The sequence below is a fragment of the Marmota marmota genome, unplaced genomic scaffold, assembly GCF_001458135.2.
Source record: "Marmota marmota marmota unplaced genomic scaffold, marMar, whole genome shotgun sequence".
NCBI lineage: Eukaryota > Metazoa > Chordata > Mammalia > Rodentia > Sciuridae > Marmota > Marmota marmota.
The window spans coordinates 52,313,402-52,333,020 of record NW_025999842.1 but is presented as its reverse complement, the minus strand read 5'-3'; the positions used below and the strand labels follow the sequence as shown (position 1 = coordinate 52,333,020).

At 37.6% G+C, this 19,619-nt stretch overlaps 1 protein-coding gene and 1 pseudogene across 1 annotated transcript in view; both read right to left on the bottom strand.

Moving 5' to 3' along the window:
• Window positions 1-19,619, bottom strand: part of Pde7b (phosphodiesterase 7B) — a 304,672-nt gene that overhangs the window by 140,478 nt on the left and 144,575 nt on the right. The gene's annotated exons all lie outside the window — the stretch shown is intronic.
• Window positions 5,292-16,117, bottom strand: LOC125615265 (annotated as a pseudogene).

Sequence of the window (19,619 nt, the reverse complement as noted above, 5' to 3'; positions counted from 1 at the left end):
CCAATTTTGCCATCCCTTTTCAGCATTTTCTTGCACCCTGTCACCATTTCCAGAATGGCTGGAGTACAGGAAAGGCTCTGAGGCTTCAATCTTCATCATTGGGATACTCTCACCAAGACCAGCTTCTTCATTTAATTTATTATACATTATGCAAAGTGGTCTTTGGAGGAAGCCTGGTAATCTTTCCCACTGTAATATTCCAGGCATGAATGAATGGTGACCAGATGATTCCACAAAGAAATAAAGATGGGAAAAAGTCTTTCATGGCATTGTAGCCAGTGGCCAATGCTGCTGCTGACTCAGAGAAATGCACCACAATGCCATTTCTCATGTTTTGCCTTAGCAAAACACAGACATACAGAAAGCACAAAAGACAAAATAAACTCTACAACAGGCCACACTTTTTAACAGGTATCTCCTGGAAGTCATGCTGCCCCTCATGCAGTATTTGTGAGGTGCCAGGAGCCAGAGGCATGTGAAATCAGCTGGAAGACGAGGGTAATCAAGAGCATGAGGCTAGAACACCCCCACATTTATATGATTAAAAATTTGTACAGTTAACTAAACAAGAACGCTTAGAATAAATGAAAGCATCTGTTGGTAATTGGAAACACAGTTTGTTATATTTTTTTCCCATTGTCTTCCTTGGTTCTCTCTAAGGCTAAATGCTTCACTATGGTTACAAACACCTATATTCCTGTTATTCAGCGGAACAACTAAAAAAAAACAAGAAAGAGGAAGCTAGAAGATATTGTATTAACGATTAATATACATCATCTTATCATTTCAGATAATTTTAGAAATTGTCCTCTGTGGTGGCAGGAGAACTGAGAGTGAAAATAAAGGGAAGGCCATTTAATACAGAGAATATAGATCATGCTCTGCAAAGTGTGGTGTGGGGATTCCCAACAAATCATTTTTTGGTTTGATATATAATGTTGCTAGAAGAATAACAGCACTATACCCAAAGAAAGAATGCATAGCACATTGGAATACTTTACAGCATTGATGTGTGTATAATACCTTTGCATCAAAAGATTCTCTACGAATTTCCTTTTGGTAATTTTCTTTTTCACCCCCCCTTCCCTAGTCAAAATCAAGTGATATTTTGTTCCTTCTGTTCTGTAAATTACCTAAAAAGATTGTGCATCTTTCTGTCTCTAGGATATGGAAACCAACTGGTTCTGTTCTATTTTCTTATTTGAATCTCTGGGTCTTTCTTTGTCTTCCATGTCCCCTTCTTGAATCTATCCTGTGGTCTGCTGGTAAGACTTCTTGCACACCTTGTTCTCTGATATATCTTTGCATTTGACATTGACATTCTCTCACCCACTTAAATGCAAAGTGAAATCTACTGACCTTTGGCTTGCATACATTCTGTATCTTGCTGCTCTTTATGTTTGTATGTCTAAATTAGAGTACCAGGGCTCAACTTCAGAAGTACATCCACAGACTTTTAATCAGTGCCTCTTTAGTACTGTTACTACTACCCCGACCTTGCCTTCAAACTTTGAGGAGTTGGTTGATTGAGCTGTCATTAAGATATTCAACTCTTATTAACCATTAAAGAAACTTCAGTTAAGTCCTGTTTGTCTTTAAATATTGTTGTATTGTGGACTGGACATAACAAAATCATGTCATTTTCAAATATGTAACATATGAAATGTGATGGCAACTACTAAGATTAATTTAACATAAAGAAAATTATTATTTACAAAAACAGTCCCTTTTGTGGGGCATTCAACTTTCAAAAATAGGCTCCCATTCACCAAGTCACTCGAATTTATGTCAAACACACACCCAACATGCCAGATGCACTCAGATACTATGAATGGCAGTGGAATAATGGCCTCTGAAGATGTCCACATCCTAGGACCTTGGAACCTTTAAAGATGTTGGGTTACACAGCAAAGGGAAATTCAAGTAGCTGAAGAAATTGAGGGATTGTTATCAGCTGGTATTCCACTAGGGAGAATGCCTGGATTATCTGAATGGGCCCAGTGTAACCCTGAGAGGTCTTTGTATGAAAGAGAAAGGTAGGAGAATCAGTGGCAGAGGGGTGTGCTACGAGAAGGACTCGGCTTGCTGGCTTTGAAGATAGCAATGTGCCCACAGCCAGCAACAATGGATCCTCCAAAAGATGGAAAAGATGAGAAAATGCAGTTTCCCTTTGAGTTACCAGAAAGAAACACAAAACTGGGGAAACCTTGATTTTGGTCCAGTGGGATCCATTTCAGTTCTTTAGCCTTTAGAACTATAACATAATAAATCTGAGTTCTTTTAAGTTATTTTAAGTTTATGGCAATTTGTTGTAATAACAACAAAAAAATGAATATATTATGTTTTTGCTAGGAGTGTCTCCCTTGTTGGGACATCTTTTTCCATTTGTTAAACCCAGATAAAGTCTCATTTGGTTCCCTGCCTCAAAAATAATCTTCTGTTTAAATTAAGCAGTACATCTTATCCATTTTATTTATCGGCAATGCAACTTTATTTCTACCAGTATTTTCCCCTGGTGCTCTGGCCTGTCTTTTAATGTAGACTTTAGAAGTTACTTTGTAACTTGAATTATAGTGATGTACCCTTTATTCATTCATTAGCTACCTATTATTGAGCCTGCTCCATACCAAGTGTTCAATATATAAAATACATGATTCTTGACCTGGAAATTGTTTACAATTTTAGTCGAGAGACAGACATAAGCACAACTAATTATAAAGTACAGTGAATTGTAGTGTTATACTATAAAGGTGGATATAATAAGTCTCGATTAGTGTTTGCTATTATAATGATGATAATTAACTTTTTTCATTAAATGTTTCTCCATAGCATGAAACTAAGACAATGCCTTAGAAATTGCTACTTGAACTTTTAAAAATTATGTGCAATGTACTATGACATCAAATCTGTACATAGCCAGGAAAATATATTTTTACTGATTTTTTTATTTAATAGAATTTTTAAATGTTTAATGATTTAAAAACTTCTAAAGTATTCTTACTTTTTTTCTTAGGTGAGTTGATATTATTTTCCTAGCCAACTGTCGGCTTAAGAAAAGTTCTTTTCCCAACAGAGCAAAGAAAGAGGAATCAACACTGCTTGTGTTTTAAGGGAGTTTAGAGATACATGATTTCTATAAGAACATGCCTTGGTCAGCTTGGGTTGCAATATTAAAATACCATTGGCTGAATGGTTTAAAAACATAAATTAATTGTTCATAATTCTGGAGGCTAGACAAAGGTCAGGGTACCAAAGGTCAGGGTACCAAAGGTCAGGGTCAGGTTTTGGTGAGGCTTCCTCGCTTGCCTTTCTGCTGTACCCTCACATGCCAGAGAAAGAGAGGAAGCAAGTTCTCTGGTGACTCTTCTGACAAGGGTGCTAATTACTTCTTGAAGGTCCCATCTCCAGTACCATTGCATTGGATTAAGGTTTAAACATATGAATTTTGGGGGGACACAAGTATTTGGTTGGTAGCACATATTGTTTTCTAATTTTGTCAATAGTAAAGCATGATCTGGACAGCAAAGCTTTGGGTTCCCACAGTCCTGTGTGCAGACACTACCTCTGTATGCTTATTTACCAGACACAGTGCTAAGCTTTTCAACTATACAAAATTTCTCATTTAATCCTTACAAGAATTTGAAAGAGGTAGATACAACATGAAAGTAACTTACTGGAGATTCAGATCCTATGAAGCTTCCAAGGGTGATAATAACCTTTTAATACTATGCTATATATACTGTGTGTGGTTGCAATAGTGTATAAAACAATAGGAACCATGCTTAATTTATAGCTTAACTGTATCTGGTTGTATCATTAAACTAAAAAGTGAGATGGGCTATAAAAGAAAGAATAATGGTGACACCCCAGCATCTTTTTCTAAAGCTGTTATGGCTTGGATATGAGGTGTCCCTTCAAAGCTCCTGTGTTAATACAGGAATGCTCAGAGGTGAGATCACTGAATTGTGTGAGATGTAACATAAACAATACCCCCTGGTTTGAATGGACTGACTGTGTAGTAACTGCACGCAGGTGGGATGTAGCTGGAGGATTTGAGTCACTGGGGGTGTGACCTGGAAAGGTTCACCTCCCTTTGGCCCTACACCCTTTTCTCCCTCTTTTTTGCTTCCTGGCCACCATGAGCTGAGCATTGCTTTCCATCACACCCTTCCACCATGATGTTCTGCCTCACCTTGGGCCCAGAACAATGGACTTGCCTGACTAGAGACTAAACCTCTGGAACAATGAGCCAAAACAAACCTTTACTTCTTAGAGTTGTTCTCATTGGGTATTCTGGTCACCGCATCGCAAAGCTGACTAACATAGCTATTCTTCATGGCAGGATTACCTTGTGTTCCTCAAGTCAAAATCACACCTTCATTGTCACTATGGTCATGAATGTTACCATCACGGTGGACTTCAGAACCTTGCCAGAGCCCTCATCAAAGAAAGTGCTGAAGGAAGTCTTCCTGTCTCAGCATGACCAAAGAGAAATAATATGTTATGCATGGACATTTAAAAAAATTAAATGAATGTATCTGGTCTCCGTTCAGTAATGGAGTGGTTTCTTCAAATCAAACCCTACATTATCTATGACTTTATTCCTTAGGAGACACAAACTTGATTGACCCATACCATCACTGTGATTGCCATTGCTGCACACTGTAACTACTGGGGTTAGTGATGGAAGACCATCAGAGTTGTTTTTATGTTATGTAAATAAAATTGCAGCAGCAACTTTGCTGCCTCTGACCTTAATTCCTGGGTCTGAAGAACCAAAGAATGATGACGTGGAATTGGTGAATGGCATCCACAGACTTTCCCAAGATATAGAACAGATATTTTCCTTTTGGAGCCATTGAGTAAGGCAGCTTATAATATCTCAGTGCCAGCTGCATCTGTGTTTTCTAAACAGCTTGACCAGAAATGGAAAGAAAAAGAGCCTTAAATGTTTCCAAGTGTTAAGGAAATGACTTGGTTCACTTTTTGCATGGACAACATTACTTGTGGGGAATTTGGATCTGGCCCCCAGCTGATGTCTGTCCTGGGGTAGAAGATGCATAGACGAAGCTGAAGACAGTCATGTGTCCAGTGGAACAGATGTGTTTGCTGCCTCAGTTACTTTCTTTGGTTTTACAGGGTAAATCTGATTACTAAGGAACTTATATTTACAGACTTTTTTACTGGGCAAGTATAAATCTATAAAGTCGCCATCACTTTTATGATACTCCTTCCTTTTAAAGGTGTTGCAGAATGATCGAAGGGCTTGACTCTTTAAGTGATATGCCTAATGGAAGGAAAAAATAAATCCTGGGGCAAATCGATCTGACATTCAAAAGCTTCAACAACTTTTTGAATTCTTTCTTCCTGTCCCCAGTAATAATTTACTAATACACTCATTTATCACTTGAGTTAATAGTAAATACTCTAAATTTTCACCTAACTCAATCTAATTAAGCCTAATTATTTCATTTGTTGCTCTGTACATACTAAACACAATTTATGCTTTGTTTTATTTAGCATTTGATTATATTCTGTACATTCTGTATTTCATCTTTATGATATTAGATTTTATGAGTTCAGGTATTTGTTTCTTTGATATCTTCCTTACAGCACCCCCTAAAGTAGTCTAGATTACAGTGTATGCTGAATTAGCACAGAGAGCTCTGTGTGGGATAGCCACAGCATTTTTGGGAAACCTCAGAAGGGTTACTTGGTGTTGCAAAATCCAGACTCCTTTTGACCTAAACCATATTTTGGTTTTCTTGAAATTATTGAAGGGTTAGAACTTTTCCCCATTAACATGGTTGGTAAAGTCACGTTTTCCCCCAAGAGCACAACGTGCAAATAAAAGAGATTGGTATGAAAATCTATTTGGGGTTTTACCCCTTTGGTTCATCATTCTTATTTCTAACCTCTTGGTCAAACATGCCACTTCCACCTATTTTCCTCAACCTGGCATTTCTTGGGGGCTTTTGGGAAAAGTATTCAGAAACAAAAGAAAATGTACCAAAACAAGACTGCTTTTACTCTCCAGTAGAAAAAGGCGGTTGAATAAAAGAGTTTTGGGGGCAATTAAGTGGATTAAATGAGAGCACAAGTGGGAAGCACACAGGACAAGGCCAGGCACTAAGTAGGTATTCAATAAAATCCAGCTATTATGGTCTCTTCCAAGTTACCTGTCTCTTCTCTATGGAGTTGGTATCAATGGCCCCTTCAGCCCTATATGCCACTAGTAGAACCAGCAGGTGTGGGATGAAGGTGACATATGAAAGGGAAAAGATAGGAGAGATGAATGTAAGAAAAAATAAAGAGTGTATGTTTGTTACAAAGTGGTCAAGGAGCTAAACGAAAGACAAGATAAAGATTAAAAGAAAATAAAGAGAAAAGAAGAGTACAGATTTCCACTAACAATGATCTGGAAGTTTACCCCAAGACATGGAGGAGAGAGGCTGCTGGCCCCTTGGCCTCCATATTGGTCTACTGCTGTCTCTTTACCTCATATTCTAACTTTTTATTTATTTATTATTTATTGGTACTAGGATTGAACTCAGGGGCACTCAACCACTGAGCCACATCCCCAGCCATATTTTGTATTTTATTAGAGACAGGGTCTCACTGAGTTGCTTAGCCCCTTGCCATTGCTGAGGCTGGCTTTGAACTCACGATTCTCCTGTCTCAGCCTCCCAAGCCACTGGGATTACAGGTGTGCGCCATGACACCCATCTTTCATGTTCTAATTTTTATCACGTGTTACAGGTCATCTGGAAGGCCCTCCAGATCCAATTTTACAAACTATAGTCTGAAATTATTATTTTCATTTCTATAGTGTGATTTAAATAGCCACCAACTGTGAAAATTGATTTAGTTTCTCCCTAGAACTCTGTAAATCCGTTGTAACATGCTATAACAACATTTTTTAGAAATGCTATTTTTTTTCTAGCTCTCCTTCTAAGGATGCAGTTAGTGAATTATCAAGGGCTTTCTTGGTGAGGCATTGTCATCTATAAGCTGGCCTCTTAAGGACATTGCAAGAAGCCTGGTCCTGGCTGGTAAACAAAGCACTTTGGAAACTCCTTACCTTTTCAGGCCTTAAGAACATTATTTAGGGCATTAAAGTAGCAATTTTCTAAATGATGTGTTTGTGGCCTGAAAAAAGTAATGCAACTCCAGAAAGCCTCCCCCCCCCCCAGGGGGTGGCCATGGAATGACTGCTATAATGAGAGAACTCAGAAGTTTCCTTTAAGAGTGTTAGTTGATTTGGGCACGGGGAGAAATTGTAGAAGCTGACAGTGTCAAAGAAAAGCAAGAAATGATTTTCTTTTTTGTTAGGAGAAGGATTGAAAATGAAAGGTGCTCTGTCCAAGGGGCAGAGGAAGCCAGTGTTACTGTTATGGAAGAGATCATAATGGCTGGATTTTTTCTGAACTGTCATTTCTCAGCCCTTCTGATGAAGAGTGGAGAAAGAGTGTTGGTGAGGTTAGTGTGGGTGTGGACTGGGGGACAATCAGGAGATCTGGCGGTCTCTATTACATCAAGGATTCAGATAGAATTGATCCTAGGGCTCCTAGGACTCTGCCAGGTCTCAAAGGTAAGATTCCAGTTTAGGGGGTCCTAGGAAGTCCCTGAGCTTGTCAAAGTGGCAGTGTCCTGCTTTGTGGACAATGTCTTGGATCTTTTGCACTAAGAGAAGAGTCTGAGCCAAGTGTGATGTTACTAGTTTAACTGCCAACCAGAGCAGGTTATTCATCAGGTATAGCAGGTGCCTGTTCACTGCATGAATGACCATGTACCTCGAATAGCCTCACATGAATCCGAAAAACAAACCCATGATCCGAGGAACAAGCAAGAGTCTCAGAAAGCAGTGACCTGATGGAAACTTGGCCAGCATGGAACTGCACTAATAAGTAGCTATCTGGGGGGAAAAAAAGGCTTCAGACTCCCCTGGCACAGGAATAAGATGAAAGAGTGGGAAAGACCCTAATGAATGAACTAGGTTACTATTCTGAAAGATGAAGATGGGCAGAGTGACAGGGACTCCATAAGCAAAGGAGAGGGTGGCATGAAATGAGATTTCAGTCCAGACAATGTTGGGCTGTGGAGACTAGAAAATGTTTTTGGATGTCCTTCCAGTGTGATGACAAGCCATTAGAAGGTTTCAGAAGAAGAGTGACATGATTTAATATAGTTTTCACAAGACCACACTGGTAGCTCTGTGGAGAAGGGATTGTATATGAGCAAGAGTTGAAACAGAAATTAACCAAGAGGCTAATAAAATTCAAGAAAGAATGATGGCTTAGTTAGAGCAGTAGCAGTGAAACCAATGGAAAAATAAACAGTTTCAGAAAATATTCTGGAGGTGGGGTTTCTAGATGGTATCCATGGATTGGTGGGTGAAGAACAGAGAGCTGCTAGGGTCTAATGTTATTTGTGGGGATGGTAAGAAATATATTCAGATATATTTAATAAAAGAGTTGGTTGGATAATGTAAGTTTGGGATGACTTTTAGATACCAAGTAGATATCAGGTAGGGAGTCTGAGTATGGAATATAGAGGAAAAGTCAGTCCTTATATAATTATTTGGAAAGTTTTTAAATAAAAGCAAATAAACATCAAGCTAGTTCAGTCCGGACTCAGCAACTCCAAATCAATTCTTAGAGAATTAGGCATGAAGCATGAAGGATAAAGAATGGGAAAGAGCTATACCTTTACTCTTAGAAACTATTTCTAAAGGGGAGGCAGGTTAAAAATCATACTGTTGATAAAATGTGGTAAGTGGAGATAAATGTGGTGATATAGGGCATATAAAGAAAGCTTCACTAACTAGTTATGCCTGGAATTGTCAGGGACTGTAGAGACAAGAGGTGACCTGAAAGTCATTGGATAGGAACAGTTTTCTTGTAAGTCCCTTCCTCTTAGTATGGGTGCTTACTTAGAGATCGTAGTGAGCAGATGGGGTTGGTTGCAGAAGTGTTAAATGGACAAAAAGTATTTTTTCAGCCTTTAGAGGCCCTGTTCTTAAGCAAGGCAACAGTAACCCTGGGACTCAGCAGTTTGCTATGTGAAGAGTGGTTTGCTTGTGATCAGTAGTCTCCTGCCTTAGGGACATGGAATGATGATAAGGAATCAAGGCCCGGGAGAATCTTCCTTCAGTATATTTAAAGGTTATATTACTATCTATTTCAACATATTAGGTGGTTTAATTTATTCATCTACAAGTATTTAAAACATAAATATGTATATGCATGCATGCGTCTAAGTAAAATATTAAAATATTTAGCTGTGATAAGATTATGTAGGTCATCAAAAATGTTCAATTCTTTGTTTGAACTTTAATTCTATCAACTCAGCTAGACGGTGAAGCAAGAGAGTAGAACAGGACTCTCCAGAAATCATTCCTCCTTCCACTGTAGAAACATCAATTTGAACAGCTATCCACATGCAAAAATACCTTCTTAAGAGCTCAAGAAATCAGGTGAGAGACCCCAATGCCTGGTCAAAGCACAATAATAGGAAATGATGCATTGAAGAGGGTGATTATAAAACTCATTGAAATAATATTGTTACTCTTTGTTGAACAGAAACTCCAATTAATTGTGGTTAATAAAAAAAGAAAAAGGAACAAAACCATATTCGGTGGTGCCTGAATATCACAGGGTCAACTCTAATATATCATCAACTTGGTGGCTACGACTTTTCTTTCTCTTCTTCACTTCTTAGTTGAACTACTAAGTTGTCAACCATTGAATTCCTTTATTACTTATTGTAACTATTTGTAAAATTAAAAATATTTTTTTCAGGGAATTAATTTCATACTTATTTGAAACAATGGAATTCTTACAAAGCACCTGTAATTTACCAGAAGAGAATTAGTTAAATGTCCTTTCCTTGAATCACTTTACTTGTTGAACCATTTATTCCAAAGCAAAATCATCTATTAACCTCAGAAGCAGGTCAGTTTTAATAAAGTGCTGTGCATTTCTCTAGTGTTTACTTTCAGGATTATATTTTAAAGATTCCACTTCTTTGTATACCTATTGATTCCTTTGAATTGTATAAAAGCAGAAATTGTGTTTTTATGAAAGTGGAGACTGAGCTGGGTGGATGGCTTTGAGAGGTGGGGAGAAAGAAAGCCAGGCACACACTGCCAGGAGTTAGGGATACTGGGTCAGAAAAAAGTGAACCCATAGGTCAAGCCCATATTCAGAGGATTAATGATGCAGTATCACCAAAAATTTTTAAGTAAGAATTTGGCTTTTGAGATATATACCTTCAACTAAATATCTTAAGAAACATTGGAACCTTGTGAGACTTCTTTATGGTGATTTATGAGTTCATATTTTGGGGGGATAAAAATCATACATCATTTTTATTGTTAAATCATAAAGAGGTAACAAAAATCAAAGCAAAAATTACAGGGTAAGGCTTAACAAAACCACGAGGAGCATCAAAGGAAGCGAAAATTGCCCTGTATTAGGCACAAGGCAACATGAATTAATGAACAAGGGAAGGGTGAAGATAGAACAGTGAGCATATGCTGAAGATACTAGGGGAGAGGGTCTGGTGAAATTTTGATATTAGGCAAGCACCTAGGTAAAGAATAATGGGATAAGATTTCTAAACCCCACTATGGGCTTAAGAGTCATCATCACCAGGGCTGGGGATGTGGCTCAAGCAGTAATGTGCTCACCTGGCATGCCTGGGGCGCCGGGTTCGATCCTCAGCATCACATAAAAATAAAATAAAGATGTTGTGTCCACTGAAAACTGAAAAATAAATATTAAAAAAATTCTCTCTCTCTTTAAAAAAAAAGTCATCATCACCATTGGTGCTGTCTCTGTCATTCTCTCCTTCCTCTGCCTCTTTTTCATGATCCTTGATCAAGGCCAGATGGTCATCCCCTCTGTCTTCATTATCATCATCATCCAGTAGGTCCTCTTCCTCAGCAGAGGCATCTGCACCCCACGCAGACTCCATCTTCACATTAATTTCATCTTTCTTCAGGGAACTGCTGCTCTGCTCCTCCTCTAACTTATCATTCTTCATCTCTACTGCTTGTTTGCTCTGTTCCTTTTCAATTTTTTTCCAGGTTTTCCAGAAAATAGTTGGGTCAGCTCCTTCATAATGGCCTGAAGGTTATCTCCTTTCAACTTTCCAGACTTGGAAGAGGATCTCCATTGTCCACTCTAAGAATTGAAGCCACTTTTGCCCCTTCTGGAGGTGTTCCTGATACATGCTGGCGTTTAGAGGGCACTACAGCCTTAGCAATAGGAGGAGGAGGAGGAGGAACTCGTGCTAGGTGACTGTACATCCTGTCGTAATAATCACGTTGAAAGTCATAGTCCAGGTCAGAAGAGGAGCTGAGTAGAGGGCACAGAGAAGAATGTTCTGATATTGATCTGTTCATCTCCACTGCAGATTGGTTCACACCTGCTTTTCCTCTGTTCACTTTGGGCTCTGCAGCCAGATTGATATCTAAAACGTGGCCAGCAATCATTCTGCCATCCTCTCCTGCTACAGCAGCCCGGTCATTTCTCTCATTAACATACTGGTCAAAGGCAAAGTCTTGATGGATGCAACAACCCACAATTTTGCCATACTTGGAGAAGATTGCTTCCACATCAGACTTCTTGATCACCAAGGCGTTGAGATTCCCAATGAATACACGGGAGTTCATGCAGCATGGATCTATCTTGTTGGTAACATTGCTAGCATCGTGTTTGATAAGGTTCCTCATAAAGGTGAAAAGAATGTAGCTGAAGATCAAAACAGTCTCACTCAAGCAAAGTTCCACTAACTTATATATTTCAAGTGATTTGTAACCAGGAGTGCAGAGGGAGAAGAGATTCGATTCTGAATCTCCTACACTGAGATTCTATGTGAAGATGCCCACCATGGCTGCAACCACTTAGCATTTGACCACAAAATGGCCAAGTTCATATTTTTTTATTTGAATTGCTTGTGATGCATGTTATTTTAATTGTTCAGAGTGTTTCAAGATTCTCCTTAGACTTCGAATGTCATGATGGCTCTGACACAGGCTGAATGTTAGTCTTCTTTTTCTGGACTGCACTGGGTTTAAGATAGTTTGCAATGTTGAAGAGTTGATCTCATTTCTAGTCAGGTTAATCATAATGTCCAGGTGTTAAAACAAGTGGATGATATTTATATTTTTAGCCAAGATCACCCAGGGGAAGGGTAACTCAACCCCCAGGGCCCTCAGGAAAAGTCAGATCAAAAAGGAAAATCAGTTTGTCTTTCAAGTTAAATTTTGTCTGGCTCTCATTTATAGGCTGCCCAAGGCCAGACAGGTCTCTGAGCACGGGTGGGGAGGTGTCTCCTGATTTATGTTGAATTCAGTAACCTGCAGCCTGGGACTGAATACATTCTGTTTCATTATTCTGCCCTGTCAGTCATACTGAAATGAGATTTAAATGATTTGTTCCATGTTGCATGAAAAGCTAGACATAAAAGTCAGGAAAAAAACTATGACTTTTTAAAGCCCAAATTAGTATTTAATACTGTTGAAATTTTCCCTGAGCTATCTTATTCACTGCCATCGTAGTCTCTGATTTCCTAGGGCCATGAAACTAATGTTTGTAATGTTGAAATAGAACACATTTGGTCAACAGTGCTTGAGGTAAGAATACCTAGGAGTATGTGTGTTTGTGTGTTTCCAGAAAATGTGTTAATGTTCTTCTTGACTATAGGTAGGTTAAAATTTTAACGGTGAAATGTAAAGTTGCTGACTCCTTCTGAAGCCAACCAAGAGTACATTTACCATACAACCAGAGATACTTGGGTACTTAATTGTATGCAGCACCTTCCTTTGGTATAACTTTGATTGCCCAATTCAAAAAGTTACATAAGATAGAAAAAAGCCCATCAAATCCAAAGGTTAACATTTATGTACTTAAGTTACTGATAAAGAACTTAATTTTATCATAAGGTGATTTTACTAGTGATTTTTTTCCCACCAGTGTTTCCTATTTAAGACACTGCACCTGAAAAAAGAATATTTGGGTGAAATTAGTTTTGTATGTGAAATGTGTAAAATACTTCTGTTTCAATAACTTTATGATGAGTATAAAAATCTATGCTCAGGGACTCTTTTGTATGTTTCGTACTATTTGCTCCTATGCTATGTGGCTCCAGGCTGCTGTGGTTTTCAGTTTGATGCCAGCATTTGGCAGGTTTTCAGGTCACTTTTACTGCTTTCAAGGCAATGGGTTGTAGCAACCAGTTCCTACCTTCAACTGGATTGCTTTGAATCTTGTAGAGTCTGTGTAAGTAGACAGCCGGTTGATTAACTATATCTTTGAAGTGCATTGTTCTTGTAAATAAGTAGGCTTAGAGTTAGCTGTTTCTCAGCTACTAGATCTAATTTAGAAATTATACTAGCTATATCTAGAAGAGTTTCTCTCAGAATACTCAGATGAGGACTGGAGTTACTTTGTCCCCCAGCCCCTTTAGAAGTCTTTTAGTTTACTTCTGGCTCTCTGTTCTGTTCCAGAGATTGAACCCCCACAAAGCTCTGCCTAAACTTGGGTAGAGGTATAGCACAAGGAAGTGGCCAGGCCAGGAACTCTGAAGTGAGTCTGTTGCAATTCTGGTTTTGGCATCGTCCTGCTGTGTGACATTGGGCAGGTTACCTCACCTCTTATTCCTTATTTAATCAACTGGAAAATGAGATGAAAGTAAACACTCCCCAGAGTTATCATGAGGATGAAGTGAAGGGTGTGGTACAATGACACCTACTATTTATCAAACACTTATTATGTGCCAGGTACATATTTAGTGTTCATAAATGGCAGTTTTTGCCTCTGTGTCCTTATTGGTTAGATTTTTATGTAATGAGTCTACTCGTTTCTACAGTATTTGAAAAAAATGTGTAAGCCCACACATTTTTTTTTTCAAATACTGTAGAAAATAACAAGAAGGTCAAAGGGAATAATCAGAAAGAACCTACCATGTATAGATGATGGGTTAGACATTTTACCAATGTTGTATCATCTAATCCTCTCAGAACCCTCTGTAATAGAGTCTATTTTCCTCATTGTATATATGAGAAAAATAAAGGCCCAGATAGATTGTTTTTTTATTTTTCTGCATATCAGAAAAAGCAGCAAGATGAAGAGAACAAATTTATGACGATTGAGACGTTAATAATCTAGTTAATTTTTTCTTGTTTATTAGAAAAATATAAATCATGTTTTCTTTTTTGGAATTAAAATAATGGAGTTAAAATAGAAATACTAAATTTAAAATAGAGATACTAAATTTAAAAATAGAGATACTAAATTCATCTCATTCTGCTTCACGTAGAGGTTCTCATAGATCACTGCATGAGTTAAAGGCTAAATTACTTTGTTTCAATCATAATACACACTGAGGCTTGTTTTTGCTGCCAGAACTGTTCTTTGGTTTAGAAAATTTCCCCTAGGTCATTTAGAAGTATTCCCAGAAAAGATGAAAATGCCAAAAACCTGGTCAAAAATTTTTTTCGAGTATTGCACCAAGAATGGAAAGAATCCGGGAATCAAGAATGTATATTTATCTGGTCACAAGGAGAATAGGGGTTATCCGAATACTGCGGACTTTTCTTCCACAGCTGATCATTTCCCCCTCTTTCTCTTAACTTCATGTATTGTGTGATCAATCTTCCTACCTTTCTCTTATTTTCAAAGCTCTGATTTATTCTCTGGAGGAACAGGCACTTGAGAAACATTTCTTTTTGGGCTTCACCTTTACAAAGGAAGGTGCAAATTAGATGCAGGAAATTTATAATTCTATTTCCATCTTTAAAAAGAAATATCACTCAGGCATTGGTCTGCTCTGTCACCTTGAATCAGAAAACAGCTCCATCTGGTTTATTTAGTTTTTGATAGCTCACACTTCAAAGGAAAGCAAGGGTTATATCCGCTGACAATTGTGTAGCCTGTGCAAGCAAAAATAAAATTCTCTCCTGACCCCTGCAGTGATCAGTGTATATATCCTGAAGCAGGAGAGATCTGATGACGTCTGTAGTGGTTTGCTGACTCCCAGCAGGCTTGAGTTTTCAGTCTTGACTCAGGAAAAAAAAAAAAAAAAATCTTACCAGCTTCTAGCAAAATTGTGCCCAAGAAAAGATACACAAATACAGTGAAATTGACTCTGGTGCTAGTTTTGGTCTTAACATTATGTGAGTGTGTCTGTTGGCACACACATGTGCAGGCACACACACACACATGTATGTGTCTTAGCTTCAACATCCACCTTTGATGTAAACTTTTGGAATCCCTTGTAGCTCTAATTTTGTGTTTAGGCTTTCAGGAACAATTCTGGCAGCAACTTCCCACAGGCAATTGGCTTAACCATCTATGGATATCCATATGTACTCCCCAGGGACAGATTTGGTTCTTAATTCATGGAAAAATTACAGAGGACTAATATGTTTCATGTATTAACATTTCAAAGAGTCAGGCTTTGAACAGAGATACAGATCACCAATACTTAATTTTGCCCATAAGTTTTATTCTACCTACTTTCAAAATAACCCCAGTTCTATTTCTAGCCCTGCCTCAGTTATGCAACTGCTGTCTGCTTTGGAAGCCCCATCTGCAATATAGGGATGATAATCCTTTCCACCTACATCATGTCACAGTGGTGTTTTAAGAATAATGAATAGAGGGATGACTGCATGAGCCCCAAGCTTTTTGAAATACAACAGGCTTATAACAGGGCTAAAAGTGACACATTAGATAGAGTTCTATAAAAACTTATAAACTAAAAGTTTCTTAAAAACTATGTAATTAAAATTAATTGAAAAATGAACAAAATATATATGTAGATATCTACACACAAACAGTAATAATTTGCCCAAATTATTTACATATTTATAATGGAATATTTCCACAGAAAAGCTTAAATATAACATCATGAATATTTTGTACAAGTTAAAATTGACAATGGTTATCACTAATGGTAGTATTGTCAGTGATTTCATTTTCTTTTATTAGCTTTCCTATATAATCCAAGTTTCCTAAAATGAATATATAGTCCTTCCAAAATTAAAAAAATTGCAATAAGTATATTTTGAAAAACTAACCAGATGAGATAGAAATCATATATACAGAAGATAAAGTTCAGCTTCTTGGGGAAAATTCTTTTAAACTCTAAAAGAATAAGGTTGGGGTGAGACATGAATGAAATAAATGAGTTGTTCCAATTTACTGCCAGTCTAAGAGTATTTGGGTTGGAACCCAGTTTGCAATTGTAAGAACAGCTCAGAGAGAACCTATCATTAAGAAGAAGAGCCAAGTCTTTTGTATTTGTCCACAGGTTTGTACAATATGTTAGTATCTGGTTAGATGCTGTTAGATCTAGTCTTGTCTATTCAATTTGGCACACTACTGAGTGCCAATAAATATGATGTATTCATAAAGTCCCAAAGGAAGATTCTAATAAGTAAGTTAACCCTACTCTTTACTACTCCTTTAACCTTAGATTTCTTCAAGTTCTTCTAATATGCTGCAAACTTTTTCAGCTCCAGGTCTTCTCACACCCTCTTTATCTTTCCAGAACACTCTTTTCACAAAGCTAATTTCTACACATATTTTAGGAAAGATTTTGGTGCTTATCTCTTCCACAAATCATATTCTTGTTGCCAAGACAAAGTTTAATGGCTTCCCATGTGCTACTGTGACCATCCATATCCACTCCTGACAGCGTACTTGTCTACGACCTCTGGTATGAGCACCTGGGAGCAGAGAACTTTGTGCCTCACACACAGTAAGTAGAACACACTGGGTAAGAACTACTGTGTCTTCTCACAGTTCAAAAATGCTCCAAGCCACAGGTTATGAGAAGAAAGAAGAAAACCCTAGTCCTGGCCATTGTCATTATGCATGTGTTTTTCTCTTGTAAAAAATGATGAAAAGAGGAAGAAATTTTTAAGATTTATTAGGAAGAAACTTTAATTTAATGTATTGCATAATTTACTTAGTCAAATTTGTTATTCATAAAAAAATACCTTGGCTTGCCTTGGAGAAATGACTACATACACATTGGAATTTTAAAATAAAAAAGATGAAAAAGATTTCTTTTCCCTCTGACTATTGTAATTCTCAAAGGCAAACATTTGTGTTAGTTCTACACATGTTACATCAAAGATAACATGATTTGTGCTTCTTCTTTGAAAAATATCCTACAGCTGTGAGCCATTAGCTTTTGTCTTGCTCTTTTGTTATATTGGATGAGTTCCTTGAATGCTTTATGTCTCCATATTTCTAACTGTGGAATGGGGCTACTTCTGCTCTCCATAGTGAAAGGTAATGTTTAGGAAAAAAAAAATCATGCTAGAATTAGATGTTTGCTATTAATTAAAATGGAGAATTTGCTTTTGCATTATAGTTTATTGTCAGAGTACTCTCTTTAATTAAAGGAATTATATCCTTTTTTCTTTGTTTTTTTCAGTTATATATGACAATAGAATGTATTTTGACATATTGTGTATACATGGAATACAATGTCCCATTTTTCTTATATGTTAAATGACCTCATATATATTTAAATTATATAAATATTTCTTTCTCAATTCCCAGCTAAAATAATTGAACTGCTAAAAACATGTTGTTATTGCAAATACTCACAATAGAATGGAAAAGATATAAAACATAACGTTTTTCACTCTCTAATTTTTCTATATCATGACTCTGAATCTACACTCAGCCCTCTGTACCTGCTGACTCTGCATCTGTGAATTCAACCAACTGTGGATCAAAAACATTTAAAAATCATTGTACTGGTATTGAACATACACAGATTTTTTTTCTTGACATTGTTCTCTAAATAATACAGTATAACAACTATTTATATAGCATTTATGTTTAATAAGTAATCTAAAGATGATTTGGAGTATATGGGAGCATGTGTACAGGTTATTTGCAAATACTATGGTATTTTATATGAGGGACTTGAGCATCAGTGGACTTTTTTATTTGTAGGGGGTCCTGGAATTCACTCTGATGGCTATACTTATGAATAAATGTATTAATAAAATGAATTAGGACAAAATGAACAGACTTACTTAAGTTTGTCTGGCTCCATCAGACTAGGCTGGCTTGACATGTCCACCTCCAAAAGAGTCTTGATTTCTCCTGTTATTTAGACATTGTTGATCAGGGGTACAATCTAGAACTCAGTGTGGGGCCATAACCAGGTCAATAGAGAGCTACCAAGCAGGACCCCAGCACGAAGGGAGCCTTAGGACAATGTTAACCCTGAATAGTAATTTTGCTGGCAGGGTTACTCCTGAACAGTCACATAGTGGGGCATCTAATCTGCAGGCAGAGGGCTGGGAAAGGAGTGGACTCTCTGTGCTGGGAGAGAGGAGGGAAGTGGCATGACTTAAAGAAGGTAAAACAGGGAAATCAAAGGGTTTTCTCAAGCACTTTTTGGGCATATTTTTCCTTTATTAAATTGTCACAATTGTGTTCTTGACTGGGAATTGTATCTTCCAACTCCTGAAGTCGGCATACACAAATCAAAGCTCCTAAAATGATGAATACGGAGGAGATGTATAACCATATTCTAAATCATTCTTATTTCCCCAAAACTCAATTCCCCCAATTCAAAACTCAAATCCCCCAATTCAAAACTTACATTCCTAAATTCATTACATACCCACAAATCTGACAACAGATGTCTGCACATCCTGTGATTTTTAAGCTCAACCACTGTGGATAATGTTAGAAAAGAGATCCCATTGAAACTGTCTTATCAGGTTAGAGATGCTTCTCTGCTGCAACCAGTAAGCCTCAGACACATACAAAATGGTGCAATATTTATTATTTTAAAATATTATTTAAAACACCAAGATCCACATGAATACTGCAATTGTGCAAAAGAGATTCTGAGGTCAGCCAGCATAAACATCCATTAATAATAAAAGACCAATATGAAATGAAAATTATATGCTCCATAAGTTTGGCTATAGGATTCAATTGATCCTGTAATGTTTCAAATAAATAATGATGCATGAATCGTCAGTCCTACTCTGGGAAGAAAGATGCTCCATGTTTAATATTCATTTGAGGAGTGAGGTGACAATCCTGGGAGCCACTGAGTGTTGCCATCTGGATATTAGGGCAGCCTGACACTGCACTCAAATTCTATATGTATTTCTTCTGTTAAGAGAAAGGAAAATAAAAACTTTCAGGTTTTTTTTTTTTTTTTGAGGGGGCTGTTAGAAGTGAAAAATCACAATGAATATCAACTATCTGAGAAAGTGCAAAGAACAAATGATGAGGCCTGTTGTGATTAGGTCTGGGGTTTGAGTCAAATGCAAGTTTCCAAGCTAAGGGTTTTAGGAATGTCATCCTTTACTGGAAGGCAGGCCGACCTGTTATCCCGGGCAAATGACCCTTCTGTGCAGGGGTTCAGGGGCACCATATGTAGCTCCCCACCCTATGGTGGGGCCCTGGAACCAGGACTGCCATCATTTTCCCTTAACCGCCTAACCCTGCCCTCCTGTGAATCTGTAATCTGGTTAGGGAATCTAATTTCTCATCTTTGTGCTTCTGACCTTATTTTACATTTACAGCTTTTTGCTCTTTTTGACTCAGCTTACAAATGAGAAA